The following is a 6,000-nucleotide window of genomic DNA, read 5'->3' as shown; positions in this document are numbered from 1 at the left end:
GTGCAGTATTTCGACGATCGCCGAGCGCCCTTGCGGAAGGCCGATGTCTGGCGCACACCTGATAACCGGCCACTCTGCTTTCACTGCGGAGAACCAGGACATCTCTACCGTAACTGCTCTTATCGGCGCCTCGGTCTGCAGGGCTTTCGAGCCGATTCGCCCAGACCCCGGTTTGGCCATCGGCCCCCTGCCATTGAAGACTTCCTAGCGGAACAGCGAATTTCAGCCCGCACGCCGCATCAGCCGCGCTCATCGTCTCCGAGGCGCTCTTCCCCGAACCCCCACAGCCGCTCGCGAGCAGCACAGGGTCGCTCGCCCAGCCCTCGCCGGGAAAACTGAGACCAGCGACCTTCGGGGGCGAGGTCGCTGGGAGTCACTGCGCTGAAGACCTCCCGTCGCCGCCGCTACGTTTCGACCGTGAAAGATGGCACCGTCATCCGACCTAGACAGCCCCGTTTCTTTGGACATACCTGTTCTTCTCGACGGTCACAGAGTCAGTGCATTAGTGGACACCGGGGCCGACTATTCAATTATGAGTGATAAATTGGCGACTCTTCTGAAAAAAGTGCTTACTCCATGTTCTGTGGTTCATCTTCGTACAGCCGGTGGTCATCTCGTTACTCTAAAGGGCATTTGCACGGCTCGCGTTCAGAATCACGGATCTACGTTCGTCATCAGTTGTGTAGTTCTGTGCAATTGCTCCGGCGATCTCATTATCGGCATTGACTTTCTGCGGGAGTATGGTGCTGTTATCGACCTCCGGCAACGAATCATCACCTTTTCGACCAGTCAAGCCAGCCACCTCGCCGACTCTTGCCACTGCAGTGCCGCCCTTCGTGTTTCTGCTGACAGTGTCACGTTGCCGCCACGGAGCAGTGTTTTGGTTGAAGTCACCTGCAACGACTTGCATGACGCAGAAGCAGTCGCCGATGCTAACTGTTCACTCCTGCTTACTCAAGGCATCTGTGCCGCTCGCAGTCTACTGACGCTTCGTGGTGGCCGGTCTGCGGTCCTGGTCACTAATTTTTGTAATGAATACCCAGCACCTCCACCAGACTGTAACGTACTTGTTGACGACGGGGCTTTAATAACAAGTGCGAAGACAGACAAGGCCACGGCGACAGACTCCACACGGCGCGAGCCCTACTTCTTCGTCGTCAGCAGCTATGCGCCACCTGGCAATGCTAGGTGGCATTATTCCCCCCTTATGGAAAAAAAAGCGCTGTCGACGTAACAAAAATAAACAAAACACGCGCAAAGTTCCGCAACTGAAGCGTTCCAAGACATCAACACGTCTGCGTCACCGAGTATAGTACGGTTTAAGCCGTACAACGTGCACAATGTCAGAGCTGGGCTGTCGGCGTCGGGGTTGCGCAACACCGTCCGGAACCACTTCATAGTTTACGTCACTCACACGCCGGATCACTCTGTAAGGGCCAAAATAGCGGCAGAGCAGTTTCTCGCACAAGCCTTGGCGGCGGATAGGAGTCCATACCCAGACTTGGTCACCGGGTTTGTAGTCAACCTGTCGGTGGCGAAGGTTGTAACGGCGCGCATCGGTGCTCTGCTGTTGCCCGATGTGCACGCGGGCCAGCTGACGGGCTTCTTCAGCACGTTGGGCAAATTGTTGAGCGTCTGGGTCGAGTTGGTCATCCTCTGGACACGGGAGCATGGCATCAAGCATGCTCCGAACTTCACGTCCGTACACAAGGCGGAACGGTGTAAAGCGCGTAGTTTCCTGCAGGGCGGTGTTATAGGCGAAGGTGACATACGGCAGGACCTCATCCCTAGTTTTGTGCTGGACATCTACGTACATGGACAACATGTCCGAAAGGGTCCTGTTCAATCGTTCGGTCAAGCCATTGCTCTGCGGATGGTAGGCCGTGGTCTTGCGGTGCGTTGTGCAGCTCAGCCGAAAGATGTGGTCGAGTAGCTGCGCTGTAAACGCCGTCCCTCTGTCTGTAATGACGTGCGATGGGGCGCCGTGTCGCAAGACGATGTTGTGCATGAAAAACTCCGCGACTTCGGAAGCTGTGCCACGAGGGATCGCCTTGGCCTCGGCGTAGCGAGTCAAATAGTCGGTAGCAACTATGATCCACTTATTGCCGGCCTGCGACAAAGGGAAAGGGCCGAGGAGGTCCATGCTGATCTGGTCGAACGGAGCGCGAGGGGCTGTAACGGGCTTGAGAAAATCTGCCGGCTTAAGTGGTGGCGTTTTCCGGCGCTGGCATTCTCGGCAGCTTTTAACGTAGCGTTTGACATCAGCAGGAAGTCCAGGCCAGTAGTACATGTTCCGCACTCTGGCGAGCGTACGTGAAAAGCCCAAGTGGCCAGATGTGGGCTCATCGTGGCAGGCAAAAATAACGTCAGCTCGGAGATCAGCTGGAATGACCAGAAGGTAAGGTCTATCGTTGCCTTTCGAGCTCTTCTTGTACAAGAGGCCTTGCCGCAAACAGAAGGAGCCAAGACGTCGAGAGAAGTGGCGAGGTATAGCCGTACCGCTACCTTCAAGGGCGTCAATGAGAGGGCGAAGTTCCGAGTCCGCCCTCTGCCGGGTCAGTAGGTCGGAGGCGGTGAGCGTACCAAGGAAGCCGCTATCGTCATCGGGCGCTGCGTCGCCAGTATCAACTGGTGCACGCGACGGTGTGTCGGCGTCTTCGTGTCTGCGGCCGGACTTGTACACAATAGTGATGTAAGATTCCTGGAGCCGTAAGCTCCAGTGTGCCAGGCGTCCAGATGGGTCTCGAAAATTGGCCAGCCAGCATAGGCAGTGGTGATCGGTTACGACTTTGAATGGGCGGCCGTATAGATAAGGGCGAAACTTCATGGTGGCCCACACGACCGCAAGACATTCTTTTTCAGACGTGGAGTAATTGCTCTCGGCGCGGGAGAGAGTACGGCTAGCATAGGCGATAACCCTCTCAAGGCCCTCTTGGTATTGAACAAGGACAGCGCCAAGACCGATGTTACTGGCGTCGGTGTGGACCTCGGTATCGGCATCTTCGTCGAAGTGCGCAAGAACGGGAGGTGTTTGAAGCCGCTGGCGGAGCGTAGAGAAAGCGGTCTGTTGCTCAGAGGTCCAGAGAAAGGAGGTGGTATTCCTGGTGAGACGCGTCAACGGCTCGGCAAGCGTGGAAAAGTCCGCAATAAATCGCCGATAGTACGCACAGAGACCCAGGAAGCGCTGGACAGCTTTCTTGTCGGTTGGAACGGGAAACCGCGGGAAACAACGTGGTCCAGAAATTTGAGCTCTTCGTAACCGAAATGGCACTTCTGGGGCTTCAGGGTAAGGTCAGCCGAGCGGAGAACGTCGAGGACAGCATGCAGGCGCTGGAGATGTTGATCAAACGTTTCCGAAAAAACGACGACGTCATCCAAGTAGACAAGACAGCTTTGCCACTTGAGGCCTGTGAGGACGGTGTCCATCATCCTTTGAAACGTAGCCGGGGCGGAGCACAAACCGAAAGGAAGCACTTTGAATTCATAGAGGCCATCTGGAGTCACAAAAGCGGTTTTTTCGCGGTCCCGTTCATCTACCTCAATTTGCCAATAGCCGCTCTTCAAGTCAATAGATGAGAAGTACTTAGCGCGCCGTAATCTATCCAGCGAATCGTCAATGCGCGGCAACGGGTAGACGTCCTTTTTGGTCACACTGTTCAGTTTGCGATAGTCGACACAAAACCGGAGAGTGCCGTCCTTCTTCCTAACGAGGATGACAGGCGAAGACCACGGGCTTTGGGAAGGTTGAACAACGCCATCATCAAGCATTTCCTGAACCTGGGATTGAATAACTGCCCGTTCATTAGCAGAAACACGGTAAGGCTGCTGTCGTATAGGGCGAGCGTCGTCATAGGTGATGATGCGGTGCTGCGTGATGGGCGTTTGACGAACCTTCGAGCAAGAAGCGAAGCACGGCTTGTATTCCTTCAGCAGCTGCTCCAAAGCCAGTCGTTGTTCCCGAGGCAGGTGGCAGTTTATGTCGACGGTTTCAAGGGAGGGCTCGTCAGTGCCGGCTGCCGCGGACGCAAAACAAACAGGAGTATCGATAACAGGTTCGGCAGAAGCAATAGAGGTTCCTTGAAAAAGGTGTCGGTATTCATTACACATCGGGCACATCGCGTGCACATCGGGCAACAGCAGAGCACCGATGCGCGCCGTTACAACCTTCGCCACCGACAGGTTGACTACAAACCCGGTGACCAAGTCTGGGTATGGACTCCTATCCGCCGCCAAGGCTTGTGCGAGAAACTGCTCTGCCGCTATTTTGGCCCTTACAGAGTGATCCGGCGTGTGAGTGACGTAAACTATGAAGTGGTTCCGGACGGTGTTGCGCAACCCCGACGCCGACAGCCCAGCTCTGACACTGTGCACGTTGTACGGCTTAAACCACGCAGACGTGTTGATGTCTTGGAACGCTTCAGTTACGGAACTTTGCTCGTGTTTTGTTTATTTTTTGTTACGTCGACAGGGCTCTTTTTTTCCATAAGGGGGGAATAATGCCACCTAGCATTGCCAGGTGGCGCATAGCTGCTGACGACGAAGAAGTAGGGCTCGCGCCGTGTGGAGTCTGTCGCCGTGGCCTTGTCTGTCTTCGCACTTGTTATTAAAGCCCCGTCGTCAACAAGTACGTTACAATATTGTTGGTTATGTCGTTGATGAAAACTAAAAATAACAGTGGCCCCAACACGGATCCTTGAGGTACACCTGATATGACGGGTACTGTCGCAGATTCCATGTTCTGAAACAGTACGAATTGTGTCCGGTTTGATAAGTAATCTGAAATCCAATCTAAAATTTCCCCATCCCCGATGGCACCCCGTAACTTTGCTATTAATTTGTTGTGGCAGACGCGATCGAATGCTTTAGAAAAGTTCAATAATATAATGTCAGTCTGGCTACAGTTATTGATGGCTAATGCAAGGTCATGCACAACCTCTGTAAGCTGTGTGGCGGTTGATAGCCCATGACAGAATCCATGTTGGTTTGATGATAACAGATTGTGAGGATCAAGGAAGTTTGTTAGGTGTTTAAGGATGATATGCTCGAGCATCTTGCAAGCCGTGCTGGTGAGAGATATTGGTCTATAATTCGATGGTAATGTGGTGTCTCCTGTTTTGTGTATTGGTATAATCTTTGCCTTCTTCCAGTCGTCGGGTAAAGTTGATGACGAGAGAGATTTACGAAATATCAGACCCAAGTATCTGCTGCACCATTCTGCGTATCGTTTCAAGAAATCGTTTGGGATATTGTCTGGTCCGGGTGATTTTTTATGGTCAAGCGTGAGTAATAGATTAAAAATGCCCACATCTGATATGATTGAAGTTGAAGTTGAAGTTGAAGTTAAAAGTTTATTGAGTAATACAATAAAATTTACAATTCTATACAGCGAGAGGTCCCATGGTACAAGACCGCGGGCGGGACCTCCCATGAAAATAAATTTCAATAAGCAACATAATATAAAATACACAACACATTAATTAGCGACGAAACAGAATAAATATAGGCACATAGTGTAATATTAGTTACTAAAATATTTAAATACAAACAATGTAATGCACGATAATGTAAAATAAAACACTCACAGATGCCGCGATACATAGAATCAATAACATAACAAAAAAATCACAAATTAAGAAGGAAAAGCTTTAGTTTGACCTTGAATAAAGAAAGCGTATTAGTTTGTTTGATGTCTATGTTCAAAGAATTCCAAAATGATACGGATGAAAAATGAAGGCATTGTTTCCCGTAGTTAGTTCTGACCTTAGGTAGTAAAAAGTTATTACGCAGCGCAAAACGAGTGACGGTGTTGCTCATGATCGTGCCGGGAGAAAATATGCTTAGCGGGAGATAATGATGAAGAATCTTAAAGAATAGGATACCAAGGTTGTAAAAATGAAGGGCCGAGATAGGTAGAACGTTTAAATCTATGAACAAAACGCGGGAGGGTGACATTCGAGGGGAATTGGTTATGATGCGCATGGCTTGCTTTTGCAGTTTTAT

The sequence above is a fragment of the Amblyomma mixtum genome, chromosome 10 (genome assembly GCF_055824585.1).
Source record: "Amblyomma mixtum isolate Tamu chromosome 10, ASM5582458v1, whole genome shotgun sequence".
Lineage (NCBI taxonomy): Eukaryota > Metazoa > Arthropoda > Arachnida > Ixodida > Ixodidae > Amblyomma > Amblyomma mixtum.
Note: the sequence above shows the minus strand (reverse complement) of the source record.